The sequence below is a fragment of the Elephas maximus genome, chromosome 12 (assembly GCF_024166365.1).
Source record: "Elephas maximus indicus isolate mEleMax1 chromosome 12, mEleMax1 primary haplotype, whole genome shotgun sequence".
NCBI classification, from domain to species: domain Eukaryota; kingdom Metazoa; phylum Chordata; class Mammalia; order Proboscidea; family Elephantidae; genus Elephas; species Elephas maximus.
In genome coordinates, this window is record NC_064830.1 from 16,021,766 (window position 1) to 16,037,396 (window position 15,631).

The 15,631-nt window shown below is 41.2% G+C and overlaps 1 protein-coding gene across 4 annotated transcripts in view; it reads left to right on the forward strand.

The window, feature by feature from the left end:
• Positions 1-15,631, forward strand: part of RNF144A (ring finger protein 144A) — a 153,011-nt gene that overhangs the window by 59,138 nt on the left and 78,242 nt on the right. For 2 of the 4 annotated variants that reach the window (XM_049904883.1, XM_049904884.1), the window contains one exon: positions 14-92. The exons of the other annotated variants lie outside the window; for them this stretch is intronic. The gene's annotated coding sequence lies outside the window, so the exon portion shown is untranslated. The remainder of the gene's footprint in view (positions 1-13; positions 93-15,631) is intronic. 4 annotated transcript variants of the gene reach the window in all.

Here is a 15,631-nt window from a genome sequence, read left to right on the forward strand (position 1 = left end):
TTACTTCCTGCAGAGTGAAAGAAGAACTGAAGAAAGTGGTGGCCTGAATTTTATTTTGAAATCGGCAGTGAAGTGATTGTGTGAAGTAATTGGTCAGTATGATGCCAGTTTAAATTTCTCGTACGCGTGTGCGCCTGTGTAAAGAAAGCTTAAAAAAAAACCTGGTTTAGTCTTTGAAATTAAACTTGCTGCCCTGGATGTCTTTCTTGGTTCATGGATTTATGCTTTTTTTTTTTTTTTTAATTTTCTGTGTAAAACATCATGTGATACTTTCACAACTAGAAAATAATTTTTTTTTTTAAAGTCTGATGTCAAATCAACCCATGGGTTTCTAATGGCCTTTTAGTGCATCATAAAATGGTCTGTTGCTTCATAGATATTTGATGTATATTCAGATGGCGTTTTCTTTCTTTAGTTGGACTTAGATGTTATAATGATATGTGCAGCAAAAACCTGGCCAGGAAAACGGATTATTTTCTGAGGGATGGAGTTTCTGTTGTTGGTGTTTGTTTTGCGACTGAATTCCTATAAGGATACACTTTACAGCTTAGAACGCTGACTACTGATTCAGCAGGTCTGTACTGAGCATCTACTTTGCTGAAGCCACTGTGATTAGAGCTTTTGGGATCCAAAGATATTTGATAATGGATCCAACCTTCAAGCAGATTTTAATGTATTTGGAGAGATGCATGTGAACGATGTAATTAATATCTTATTTAAGAGCCAGATGACACTGAAAAAACGGGAATTCCAATGAGGGACCTTACTGTGGGTGACTCCTGCAAGGTCATGCCTTTATTTCCCGGACGTGCCTTGTGACTTCCCGTTACTCTCGGGTCTTTCTGCGTGGAATTTACCCTCTCTTCCATCTCACTTAGCAGCATGCTACCTATCTCTTGAAGCCCAGCACAAATAGCACCTCTTCCATGAAACATTCCTGGTGAGGCTATATTTCTTGTCTCTAAACTCTCCTAGGCAGTGTATGTTGTTGTTGTATGCCACTGAGTTGATTTAGACTCATAGTGACCCTATAGGGCAGAGTGGAACTGTCCCATAGGGTTTCCTAGGCTGCAGTCTTAACGGAAGCAGATCGTCAGGTCTTTTCTAGCGATGAGCGACTGGTGGGTTCGAACCACTGACCTTTTGCTTAGTAGCTAAGTGCTTAACCATTGCGCCACCAGGGCTCCTTAGGTAGTGTATAGAATTGTGGAAATAATATTAGCTATGGACTTTGATTGTACTTGAGGCTCTTAAATTTTTGTGTAAATTGTTTAACCTTCTATCAGTTTCTTTATCTGTAATGAGATAGCATATACCACATTACAGTGAGGTGTGGTGATGATTAAATTAACTTAAGAAAAGTTCCTGACACTTACTAAGCCAAAAACAATGTCCTTGGTGAGTCTGAACCCATTATAGTGGTTTGCATTTGAGAAAGGTCCCTCTGGCAGCTGTATAGGGTATTGATTGTTGCTTGTTGCTGTTGAGTAGATTCGGATCCCTGGTGACCGCATGTGTTAGAGAATAGAACTGAGCTCCATGGGGTTTTCTTGGCTGTAATGTTTAAGGAAGAAGATCACTAGGACTTTCTTTCCTGGTGCTGCTGAGTGAATTCAAACCACCAACCTTTATGTCAGTAGTCAAGTGCAACCTGTTTGCGCCACCCAGGGACTTTTCTGTTTTAGCCATTTATGCACCTGTCTTCCTTTATAGCTACATTGTAAGCTTCTTGAGGCAGTGGCCACGTCTTACTCAGTAGCTAGCACAGGCCTCTCATGTAGAAGTTCTTCTGGTAATGACTTGACAACCCTCATGCTGTTCTGCATGGTTCCTTTTCATCGTGAAGCCAATATTGAACCTTTGGAGTTTCTTAAATTGTAATAGGATTGATCTGTTGAAAGGATCTCATATGATCATAATGGTCATTTCAAAAGGTAAATGGATAAGGGGGTTGCTCTCAACGCTAAGAAACAGAGGACAAGCAAAAAGTTAAATATTGACTAGGAACCAGACTCACAGGTCTAACAGTGGCAATTCGTGAAATCCGACCTTCTGTGTTTGAGATATGTTAGGGTGTTCTATCCTGAACTGTGCCTTATACAAAGAGATTCTGTAGTCTAGAAAGAACGGGTCACAGCTGACATTACGAGTTCTCAGATGCTATAAACATTAAATACGTAAAAATATAAGCCTGACAAGAGAACACACTGACTTCCAGTCGGAATTTTCCTTCTTTGAAATAGGGCTTATGGTTTTGAACTTCAGAGACAGCAACAAAATTAGGTATAAAAGTTGTATTTCTCCATAAAAAATAGTCCTGCGTGTATATTTATGCAGGGTACTTCGTTTGAAATTGTATATAGACAATTGTATTCAGCAATTGTTAAATATTTCCCCTCATCCTAGTTTGCAGGGCCGTTTTAAAGATCTGACATTACAAGAAATAGAAAAACTTCCTAACAGACAAATGAATTGTGATAAGGCACAGCTACACCAAGGATGACCACAGCCAACTAGGATGTGTCCTTTGTTCATGGCAGAGGGTGGGTTGGAGGCAGTAACAGGAGGCAAGTTTTCCGATTCTGTCTGTGAGGCTAGGGCTCTCAGTGGTAACTATTGAAGGCTCGAAGGTTGCTCTCCACCAGCTCCTTGCAATACTCGCTAAGGCAGATAGAAGCACCAGGGTGAGTGGGAAGATGGCAGATTCTCCCCTCATTCCTCCTCCCACCCAGAGAGGGCCAGTTTTCCCTCAGTTACCCAGTTATAAACCAGAAAACACACTGCCTTTGAATAGGTTCTGACTCATAGCGACCCTATAGGACAGAGTAAAACTGCCCCGTAGGGGTTCTGAGGAGTGGCTGGTGGATTCGAACTACCAACCATTTGGTTAGCAGCTGAGCTCTTCACCACTGCACCACCAGGGGCCTACCCAATTATAGAGAAGTCTATATATTCAGGGCCTTCATAGACCTTTGGGGACCAGTGACTTACAAAGAGAGAACCTTTTATAATTCTCAGATGTAAAATTCAAACACATATAGCTGATATGTGTGTATGGGGCTTAATTAGAAGTACGAAATTGATAGAAAAAAATGGCACAGATTTTAGGAAAGCATTGTGGGGTTATGAAACTGTTTTCCTAGGTGTGGAAACTCCTTTCCAGGTAAACAATGAAATAAGCACTACAATTTTTTAAAATTAATTGTAATGTTAAAAGGAAAACTCTTACCAGATTGAATCCCTGGTGGCGTAGTGGTTAGGAGCTACAGCTGCTACCCAAAAGGTTCTCCTTGGAAACTGTATGGGGCAGTTCTACTCTGTCCTATAGAGTCTCTATGAATCAGCATTGACTCAAAGGCGATGGGGTTGGGTTACAGGTACCAGATTGCTAAATTCTTTGTAACTGGTGAATAAACAGAATATGTCAGTATATGTTTATTGAGGTTTCATTTTCTTAAGTTTTCAATTTTCAAACAGGATGCAAATGTCAGTTTCGAGGGAGTTAAAAGTCATTAAAAAGAGAGAGAGTGAGGGAGAGAGAGGAAGGAAGGAAGGAAGAAAGGGAAAAAGGAGAGGGGTGAGGGGGAAGAAGGCAGGGAGGGAGCAGGGAGAGGGGAGGAAGGCAGGAAGACAGGAAGGAAGGAATAGCTTCCAACAAACACCAGATTGCACATTTGCCGTTGGAAGTGTCATTTACTCAGGGTGCAATCCTTGCTTACCTAATCCTGTGAGGCATTGCATTTGCCTTGTTTCTTAACCAGCATATTTAGTAGGAAGAAAAACCTGGTGATTTAAATTGAATGTGTGTATATAATAATGACAGTATTGCCCAGAGAAGCTGTTGAATACTGTAAAATCGTGGTTATTCCCCAAATTTTGAAAGGTTTGCTCACCTTTGAGTTAGGATTCAGAAACAAAAACAAAACCAAAAATAAGAACAACAGCAACAAAAACACTCTCCAGTAGACATAACCTGCTTTGGTCTTCTCAGAACTTGAAAAGGCTGTGCATTGTGGTTTGTTTGGGGAGGAAAATAAATTGCCACTGGAGAAATTGTCCATCAACAAACTATCCAAAATGGCCTATTAAAAAAAGGGCATATTTTTAGGCAGAAGTTAGTAGTAGCTAAGTTCCTTCTCCATGACAACCACCTCCCCTTGAATTTCTGAAGTACAGTAAACATTAGTGTGAGGGGATCAGTGATTTAGAGGTAGTCTGGAGAATCTTCATGTTGTTTAACAGGATAATAATTGAGCAGGGTATTATGTGAACAGAGTAATTAGGAAGTCAGTGGTTATGGCAGTTGTACAAATTTCTGTATTTAAGGTCATTCTTCAGCTGTTATTACTCCAGATAGATATATTGCCCAATCCCCTGTTGCCAGATCTCTTGTTACTTCCTGGGCATTTCCACCTTGGAAGCCCTTCTGCCCATTGAACGTTTATGGTTTTACCCTGCACAGACCTTTTTTTTCCAAATTGAACCTACCTTCCTGACTTTAGTGCTTCTAGACTAAAGTTTTTGCAGTCATACAAGAGAAAAATTCTGGAGATAATCTTTGACTCATCCTTCTTCTCATACATGATCAGCCACCAGGCCTCTGTGACATTTTTCTCTAACGTGACTCTCACATCAATTCTTTGCTTCTGTATTTCCCGTTGTCACTCCCTGAATTGAGGTTCTTATTAATTCATACACATATTAAAATAAACTCTAACCCACCTCTGTATTTAGGTTGTTCTTCCTCCAGTTATAGTCTTAATTTATCTGACAAATTACTGCAAATCAAGCTTTGAAAACATTGTGAAACGTGTAATTTCTCATCTACAGAAAGATCCATCTCGTTTGTTATCCTCTACAGAAAGCCTGTCCTGGAGCCTATGTCTTGAGCACTGAACAGCACAGGCAAAGGAGCATGAGGGAAACAGGCCTGGGATCTGTGATGACTTTCTGTAGTGAGTCTGTCACTGCTTAGCCGTAGCCCCACACCCTTGCCACTTCCCTGTACTCTGACCCAACTGGCAGACCTGCGTTTCTTCGTGTGAAGACTCTATTAGGAACTGGCCCTGTGGCAGGCTGGAAGTGAGGGAGTTAGCACCCTCATCATGGAGACCTCAAACAGTGGTTGACAAAAGTTGGCAGATAACTATCCGACCGCCCTTGCCCCTGGGATGGGATGACTATGAACAGGGTGTTTGAGAGTAGCTTCCTAGATTCCCAAGTGAGATTAACCTTGAAAACAAATCCTTTATTTGTTGCCTTACCCTGCCTGTTTCACTTCCGGGGATCACTTCCTGAATAAACTGCCTGCACCCAAATTATTGCCTCAGGGTCTGGTTCTGGAGGAAGCCGAATTAAAATATTTCCATAGAGCTCTATTTCCATATGTGTAAAATGAGGAAAACTCAAGAGCTTGTTGGGACAATCTGAGAATTAAAAGACATGAAAGTACTTTTAAACTCAAAGGATTAACTTATTAATTAGTTAACCTTGGAACTCCTATTACCATTTCAAGAGCATTTTAGAAATGGGTCAATGCGTGCAATGAGTTGTCGGTATCTGTGGAATAGGGAGAATTGGTTCCTTGTCAAAGCATTCTTAATTCAGTAGGAGCCTGTGTTAGTTGCTTTTGAATTGTGTACCACCCCTCTACTATGATTCCCCAGGGCACTGCAGCTATAGCATAAATCAGAGTAAAATTTTGTATGAAGCTACAGTGTTATTTACCGAGACAGTATTATGTAGAGACAGCATGGTGCCTGGGCAAAGAACACGAGGTTTGAAGTCTACAGCCAACCCTGTCTTCGTCATCCCTGAGTTCATGAAGTCCTTTCTCCTCTCTGGGCCACCACTGAGAAGGTTGTAAGAGATATGGTCTAGAATCTCATGGCTTTCCTTATTGGCATTAGAAAATACAGAATGAGAGTATCCTCCAGGTTTGCACACAATTTTAAAATATACTGGGAAAGTACCTTTTTATATTATTTTGTTTGAAGAAAGGTAGACAGTGAATACTGATGACAGAGAAGCAAGCCAGGTCAGAATTAACTCCAGACAAACGACTGGTTGGCGTTTCCAGTTGAGCCAATTGCAATTCACCTCCTCAGCTAGGGCAGACCCATGATTTATTCTGGGAAAGGAGGAGACTTCTCCCATAATGAAAGTGTGTTCTTTGTGGCTGCACCAATGATGAGGGGTGCCAGTGCTTAACAGCTAGACTGCGTATGTTGAAGAAGCATGCTCCCATCACTCTGGGTCAGTCTGTTCTCTTCACAAGATACAAACATATTTCACAAACATTCATTTTCTCCAGTTATAAAAAATAGTAGCCAGAATTACCTGTAAATTTGTTTTCTACAAATTAATTTAGCCACGATGTCTAGAAAAACAAATTACCTTTTCCTCGGGACAAAGTAATGCTTGGAGCTTGGGGAAGGCAAGCTGCCAATGTCCCCCAGGAATTTACCACCTCAAACATCAGAACAGGTAATAATAGCTGTGGTATTTCCTACGTGCGCTGCCCTTTCAGGCTGTCTCATTTACTCTTTGTAGTGACATTGTGAGGTTGGCGGAGCATGGATGATTCCTGTCTGACAGATAAGCCACAGGCTGTGGGGCACTGTGGTGATTAACACATACCGTAATCACCCAGCAAATGAGCATGTGGACACAAAGTGCATCCCAGGCCTCCTGCCCCCTAGTCCAGTGTCGTGTTCACTACCTGAGGTCACACCTGTCATCCGGGATGACAGTAGTAGCAGTAGGAATGATAATAATTGTAATTCCTTGTAAAGCTTTATTTATTTATTTTTTTTGAGTTCCAGCCCCAGTTAGCAGTGTGTCCCATATGCTAATTTATTTAATCCTCATAGCAACGCTCTGCAATATGTATGTACCATTACAGTTGTTTTCGAGGAAATTGAAGCCTACAGAGGTTAAATAACTTGCCCAAGTTCACTAAGAGAGCAAGTCAGGATGGGAACCCTGGCAGTCTAGTTCCAGAGTTCAGGTTGTTTGCCACCAGGCCATGGGAGTCTTGGTGATATGTGGCTTCTTTCTGCGTATGCTCCAGGGACTGATTTTTATCACTATCAAGTGCCTTCTCAGGTGGTCCAGTCCCATCAGTCCACAGCCTAATCCCTGTTAGAAGTTTTGAGCCAAATTTATTGCCTGAGGCTCCTTGGGCTGCCATAAAAATACCGCAAACTGGGTGGCTTAAAACAGCAGAAATTTATTGTTTCACAGTTCTGGAGGCTAGATGTCTGAAGTCAAGGTGTGAGCAGGGCCACCCAGGCTCTCTCTGAAGGCTTTAGGGAAAGATCCTCCCTCGCCTCTTCTCATGGCTCCTGACAATCCTTGGTGTACCTTGGTTTGTAAGTGCATCACTCCAATGTCTGCCATTTTCCCTGTGTGTCTTCTCTCTTTTATAAAGACATCACTCATATTGGATTGGGGTCCACCTACTCCAGTAAGACCTCATGCTAACTTAACTGAGAACATCTTCAAAGACCCTACTTCCAAACGAGGTCATGTGCACAAGTGCCAGGGGCTAGGATTTCAGCATATCTTTTTGGAGGACACAGTTCATTTCATAACATGTGGCCCGTATAAAACATAATATACAAAATCATTTGTAAGGAAAACTTTAGGACATGGATTTTGTGCTCTAAACCCATTCTCGGCTCCGTCTTACTTCCTAAACATTTCTTTTTTTTTCTTAATACCAAGTATAGCATGCTCTTTGTGGACTATTTGGCAAACGTGAATGTTATTGATTGAACTGTCTCCTCCCAAAATATATGTGGGAGTCCTGGCCCTTGTACCTGTTCATGTGATCCTGTTTGGTAATAGAATTCTCTTTGGTTATGTTAATGAGGTCAGACGAGTGCAGGGTAGATCTTAAACCTAATCACTTCTGAGTTGTAAAAAGACCAGAAGAGATACAGAGACACCCACAGGGGGGATACGGATACTAAGGAACACCAAGGAATGCCACAGAATACCAAGGAACTCAAAGGATTGCTGGTGGACGTTGGAAAGTAAGAGTGGGGCTCACAGAAGGTGTTGGCACAGCGGAGACCCCAATTTGGATTTTAGGCTCCAGAACCATGAGGAAATACATTTTTGTTCTTTAAAAGCCACACACTTGTGGAATTTATATTAAGCAGTACTAGGTAACTAAGAGAATACACAAACAAATACTTGGCTATAATTTTATTGTACTTTGTTGTTTGTGTGGACTGGGTTTCCCATTGTCTTTTTACACTGTCTTTGTTGCAGAAAGTCCAGCTGGGTTGGGGTAAGCTTCTAGTCAGGAAGTTATACCAGAGCCCCTGGGGCAGGTGTGTACAATTTGCTCGGTTCTTTTAAATCCCCCTCAATTCCCAAGAGTCTGTGAAACCACTGCCTAATTTTATATTCCTTGAATCGCCTTGTTTCATGAATCTGCCTGATTTCTTCAACACTGTGAACCATCGAGGTCCCTGGGTACTGCAAATAGTCTGCTCTCGAATACTAACCTAAAGGTTGGCAACACTGCAAAGGAAAGGCTTGGTGATCTGCTTTCGTAAATATTACAGCCAGCCAAACCCTATCAAGCAGTTCTACTCTGAAATACAAGGGGTTGCCACAGCAACTAGTTTCGTTTGTTTGGTGAACCATGGAAGAGACCCTGGGTGGCACCAACAGTTAAGTCCTTGACTACTAACCGAAAAGTTGACAGTTCAAATCCACCCAGAGACACCTTGGAAGAAAGGCTTGGCAACCTGCTTCCAAAAGTTCATAGGCTCGAAAACCCTATGGAGCAGTTCTCTTCTGCACACTTGGGATCGTCACGAGCAGGGATTGAGTCAAACGTAACTGGTTTGGTATTTGGAAGGATGGTGGGGATGTCCAAGGCGCGGGGTTGAAATGATTTGTGTATCTTAGGTTTATGGTGATTCCAATCTTGTTCAGCATATGTAGCAGAAAGATAATGAATACTGCTTCGATAATGAGTAGAGAAACCCCTGTGATGTAATAGTTAATATTTAAAAAAAAAAAAGTTTCTTAAGTGAGGTTTGGCTAAGAACAAGATACAGTTTTAGGAATAGCTAGAGATTTTTCCATAACCCTTCTAGCTTACAGACTTCTTGTGTTGAACAGCTCGCTAGAGTGGAGCAGCCAGTTGTCTTAAACACAAGCAAACCTGGTGTCTCAGTGTGGTAGAGTGGAAAGACCTTTAATCTAGAAAATAGGAATTCTGCTTTCTGATAGTCAACTGTGTGACCTCGGAAAAGCCACTTGTCTGTAAGTGATATTATAGAATGATGGTTTGGATGGGAGGATTCCCAACTCTCTCTAACTCTGTTACTTTAATTTTGGTATGCCTTACATTCTCAGCTTTAACTATTTAACCTGTATCTTCACCCTTGAAAACATACACCAAAAAAAAAAAAACCCAAACCCGTTGCCGTTGAGTTGATTCCGACTCATAGTCCTCCTATAAAGCCTTGAAAGTTTCTCTAGAGTAGGTTGAAAAACTACAAGAATGTGTATTTCTGGATTCCTGGATCAGTTCTTTTGCGTTTAATACAGTTTTCCCTCTGGTCTTCCTTTACCATTTTGCAAAAAGAAAGTGGGATTTACCAGTTTGCAAAAAGTTTGCACATTGGTTCCTAAACAGTGGGTCCTGGAGGAGGAGCCTTGCTTCCTGTCCTTGTAGGCCCCTGGGGAGAAGGTGCTTCTTCCTCCAGGACTCCCACCTGGCCCCACTACCTTGTACAAGTCAGTGCAAATCAAGCTGAAGCTACCTTAATCCACCCACTTCCCTTGACGTCTGAGCAAAAAAACAAACAGCAGAGTTGATTCTAATTTTACCTGGTCTACCTCCATCTCCTCCTCCTCATCTCAAGCCCTGACTGCAGGGCACAGGCTCATTCGCATGGCAATGCCACTGCAAGATTCAGGAACAGTCCTACTTGCTGCCACGCCTCTTTGTTCATTTGTCAAACTTCGGGAGATAACTTCCCCAGCCTACAACAGTGCGTTATATAACTTCTCTGTGCTCACCTCCACTCGCCCTCTTCAACTGCACTTGTCTTCGTATTTTTATAACTTTTTTTTTTTCTTTTTATAAAAATTTTTCAAGTGGGTAGGGTTGAACAGAAACAGCCCAAGGTGGTTTCCTCTGTGGGCTAATTGCTGTTTCTTGGAGCTGGAACATGGGGTTGGAAGATTTCCTCTGACAGCCCTTTTCCTTTTCTAGGTCCTTCCTTTCCTGGCCTCCCTAGTGAATGAACCATCTTACCCTAGAGATTTGCTCTTTGCTGCACATGTTTTTTAATGACATGGCTAACATGGCGGCCAGCTCTGTCTCAGAGTGGGGACCAGCCCTGGATGGGGGCACTGTGCTTTCTAATGAAGCCAAGATAGAGGTTCTATCCCTGGGCTACTTTAAGGCCCAAACTCCTAGGGGAAAACATTTACGGATTCTTGTGGCTGGCAATGCAGAGGACCAGGCAAGGGAGAGTTGACGAGGTTGGTTCTTCCAGAAGGGCACACATTGTCTACCAATGAAGGTATAAACCCAAACCCAAACCCACTGCTGTTAAGTCTATTTCAACTCCTAGTGACTCTACAGCAAACCTACAGGACAGAGTAGAACTGCCACATAGAGTTTCCAAGGCTGAAATTGTTATGGAACCAGACTGCCACATCTTTCTCCCGAGGAGTGGCTTGTGGGTTGGAACCACCGACCTTCTGGTTAGCAGCCAACCACTTAACCACTGTGCCACCAGGGCTTTCAATGACAGTAGAATAACCATAATAACAACAACAAACACCATCGCCAGCAAAACACAAGAGGTGTAGAGTTTATGGTTTGAAAAGTGGGATTCTGTAGTCAGACTGCCAGGATTTGAAACTAGGGTCTGACATTTATCAATTTTGTGATGTTGGGCAAATTATGGAACTTTAAGCCTCAGTTTCCTTGTTATAAAATGACTATGATAGTGCCCACTCCGTAGTTTGCTGGGGAAATTAAACAGGGCAGTATTCAGTTAATATGGCTTAAGATATTTCCATAACAGCTTTTCAATTTTCAATTCATGTTAGCTAAGGAGCCCTGATGGTACAGTGGTTAAGAGCTAAGGTGAACAACGACTGCTAAACAAAAGGTTGGCAGTTCAAATTCACCAACCACACCTTGGAAACCCTGTTGGTCAGTTCTACTGTGTCGTATAGTGTCGCTCTGAGTTGGAATTGACTCAACAGCAACGGGTTTGGTTTTGGTAAGGAGCCCTGGTGACTCAAAGATTAAGCGTTTGGATGCTAACCAAAAGGTTTAAACCCACCCAGTGGCTCCATGGAGAAAGACCTGGCAATCTGCTCCCATAAAGATTATAGCCTAGAAAACCCTGTGGAGCAGTTCTACTCTGCCCCAAGGGGTCATTATGAGGTGGAAACGGCTCAATGGCAGCAAACAACAACAGCATGGTAAAGGTAAGTGGCTGGGTGTTGTAAATGGTTAAGTGCTCAACTACTAGGTGAAGGGTTGACGGGTTCAAACCTATCCATCCAGAGGCGCCTTGGAAGATAGTCCTGGCGATCTGTTTCTGAAAGGTCACAGCCTTGAACCCCTGGAGCAGTTCTACTCTGGCTGCTTTACTGGTGCAATAGCAGAGTTGGGTAGTTGCTACAGCAGCCAGATGGCTCACAAAGCCATATATATTTATATCTGGCCTTTTACACAATGAGTTTGCCCATCTCTGATCTATCCTATTACTGGACTTTAGGATAGCACAGTGTCCACCAGTGGAAGGAAGAGTCTAGAAATTAGGGATCTGGATGAGAGTGGTGTGTATAGTATTTTTAGGCCATAGTTAATGTATTGGTTGATCTCAGCTTAGTCATTTATCAGTACCACATCTATTCATAATTTCTGAAATGGAATGGTAAGCTTAATTACATATAACTGCTCACCAGGGATGTTATAATTGAACAACATAGAAGTTTTATTTTAAAAAAGAAATGACACTTATAGCATTATTCTGCCCCTTGCTAAGAAGGTTCTCTCTGCCTTATTACAATTGGTGGCACGTCCATTCTAATTTCATTTCAGAAAACAATTAAATGACACTGTGATAGTGGGATCTGGACTCAGACTGCTGAGATTCATGTCCTGGCTCCATGACTTATGACTGTGTGACCGTGGATGAGTTACTTAGCCTCTCTGTGCCTCAGTTTCCTACTATAAAATGGGGATAATAATACCTACCCCATCAAGCTATTGTAAGGTTAAGTGGCTAACTCTAGCACACATAAAAAAAAAATTGTAAGCTCTTAATAAATATTAGCTATTATCACAGCAGGAACCAGTCCCTAGAGAAGGACATCATGGTTGGTAAAGTAGAGGGTCAGTGCAAAAGAAGACCCTCAACGAGGTGGATTGACACAGCGGCTGCAACAATAGGCTCAAACGCAGGAACGATTGTGAGGGTGGCACAGGACTGGGCAGTTTTTCCTTCTTTTGTATGCAGGGAACTGACTCACAGCATCTAACAACCACAATGATTATTTCTTAGTTCGTGTTTGAATTAATGTTGCTTATTTGTCCTTATGCTTTGACAGGCATCTGAGTCACAGACCGTTGAATCTTTTGACAGTGAAATAGGCTTCAAATTTGAAATTAGGAGGAGACATGCAAGACAATAGGTACAGACTAGTGTTTTTGGAATTCTCAGCTCAGAGAAGAAAAATAGTTTTAAAATGTTATTTGGAATTTTTTTCCTAATGCATACAATATTGAAATAAATCTCTTATCTTCAAGTAGGCAAGTAGACATATAGAATAAATAATCGCTATCCCTTGATTTAATTAAGACAGGAAGGAAAGTTACAATCTGTCTATTCTCTGTTAATATAATGACATTTGTTTATCTTATTAAAATCTTTATAATTTTTAAATATGAATATCCATATGGTTTACAGTAAAATTCACCTATCATCTATCTACCCATCTACCTACCTACCTATTTCTACTTTATCTGTCTAATTATCTTAACTGTCTGTTTATCTGTTTGTCTGTCTGTCTCTATCTACCTACTGACCTATCTGTCTGTCTATCTGTCTATCTATCATCTGTGAAATCTTGATGACCTCTGCTCCTGTCTGTTCTCTCTACCATTCAGCCTTCCCTCTCTCCTGTAGGTAACTATTTTAATTAGAATTTTAGGCATTCATCCAGTGTTTCTTTATTCAAACACAAGTAAGTACAAATATACACAAAGTTTCACAAAGTTCAACATGTAATATATAGTGTTCTTTGCTTTTTTTTTCTTTTTTGCTTAATATATCTTTCAGATCTTGCCATTTTAATGCACAGAAAGCATCCTCATTCTTTTCTATAGCAGTGTGGTTGGTATTGTTTTGCGTGGACTTTCCTTGCTTTATTGAACTAGCCCCTTGCTGATGACTGTGGGTTGTTTTCAGACTTTTGCTAACTCAAACAAAGCCACAGTGACTAACTTTGGACATTGATCATATGCTTAGAAGTTGGATTATTAGGTCAATGGGTGAATGTAGGTATAATTTTGGCATAAATTACTCTGCCCTGTAAGGTCGCTATGAGTCGGAATTGACTTGTCAGCAGTAGGTTTGGTTTTGGTTTTTATTCTTGTGTATCATTTTGAATTCCAACCAGTAATCCATGAGAGTGACTATTGATCCACAGCCTTGCCACAGAGTGTGCTGCCAAATGTTTGGATTTTTTTTCTGTGTGATAATTGAAAATGGCATTTTGGTGTAGTTGATTTCCATTTTTCTTGTAGATTTGGGGACCATTTTATTTTCTTTTCCTGTGAACTGCCTTTTCTTGTCTTTTGAACATTTTCTATTAACTGTTGCTCCTTTACCTCTCAGTTTCTAAAACTGTACATACTGGGGAGAGTACATTTTTGTCTAGGCTCAATTTTGCAAACAATGTGTCCCCCCCCCAATTTTTTGTTTATATTTACTTTCCCTGGTCTTATAGAAGTTTTTGACATTTATATACAGAAAGGAATATTGAAGGAAGAAAAATGACTTCTACATTCTAATTAAACAATGATTTTGTGTGTTTCTTTGTCCATAGTGGCTATCATGATAACTCCGCCTCCCCCCCAAAAAACAAACCCATTGTCGTTGAGTGGATTCCGACTCATAGCAACCCTATAGGACAGAGTAGAACTGCCCCATAGGGTTTCCAGGGAGCGCCTGGTGGATTTGAACTATAGATCTTTTGGTTAGCCGCCATAGCTCTTAACCACTATGCCACCAGGTTTTCCAGCTATCATAATGCACATATGATTTTTCTACTCATTTCCCACCCACCACAATTATATCATAAAGGCCTGGTTAATGCTGCCAAACATTGTATGGTACACATTTTTCGATTGTCTGCTTTTACTGGTTTGTTATCCCTTTTAAAAGTTTTATTTATGTTCTTTCAGCCTTTTAGTATTGGAGGCTATGCCTTAATGACAGTTTTCATGCTGCCAATTTTTTATTCTATTGAATTCCCAGAAATGGGGTCACTGGATCAATTGATTTAAACCTTTTTAAGGTCTTTGCTATATATTGCCTGTCCTGAGTGTTAAAACATTGTGTTACCGTTACACCGTATTTGTTTATTCACTTCTCTATGACTATAAACAAATTACTATAATTAAAAATATTTAGTTGATTTTACAGGTGGACGAAGAGCTCTGTTATTTTCCACATGAGTAGATCAGGGTTCAGAGAGCTTAGGAGATGTGTCAGGGCCACAGAGCCTAGGACTAGAAGCCCTGTGTCCTGATTCCCAGGCAGAGAAACCTGACACACTTCTCCGTGTGTTAACCACACCAAAGCGCAGGAGACTGGACATCATTCTTTTGAAAATTTTAACCTCGATTTACTGGGCCAAAATCAACATGGAACATTTAACTAGCATTTTTATTCCCCTGCAGAGAAAAGCACACCTGATTGCTAGCAATCTACTCAGCAAATACTTTCTATACAGTGCATTATTCCTGGTATAATGTAGCGCATTGTATCATGCAGTTGATATACCCAGTACCCAGTGCCGAACATGGGCATAAAATGCTCCGTTTCTAGAAAGCATCCATTGTAGTTGAGGAGGTAAACCTTTGAACCACATAAGGTTAAACAAGGCTGTTACCCTAACTTTTTCCGGGGTGGTGAGTTTTGGAGTGTCAAATAAATTTTACTAATATTTATAAAGCACCTACTATATGCCACCCCTCGTGTCTGTCAGTTTGTCATACTATGGGGGCTGGTGTGTTGCTGTGATGCTGGAAGCTATGCCACCGGTATTCACATACCAGCAGGGTCACTGTCATGGATTGAATTATATCCCCTACAAAATGTGTATATCAGTTTGACTGGGCCATGCTTCCCAGTATTGTATGGTTGTCCTCCATTTTGTGATTGTAATTTTATGTTAAGGAGGATTAGAGTGGGATTGTAACACCTTTACTAAGGCCACATCCCTGATTCAATGTAAAGGAAGTTTCCCTGGGGTGTGGCCTGCACCACCTTTTATCTTACAAGAGATAAAAGGAAAGGGAAATAAACAGAGAGTTGGACACCTCATACCACCTAGAAAGCAGTGC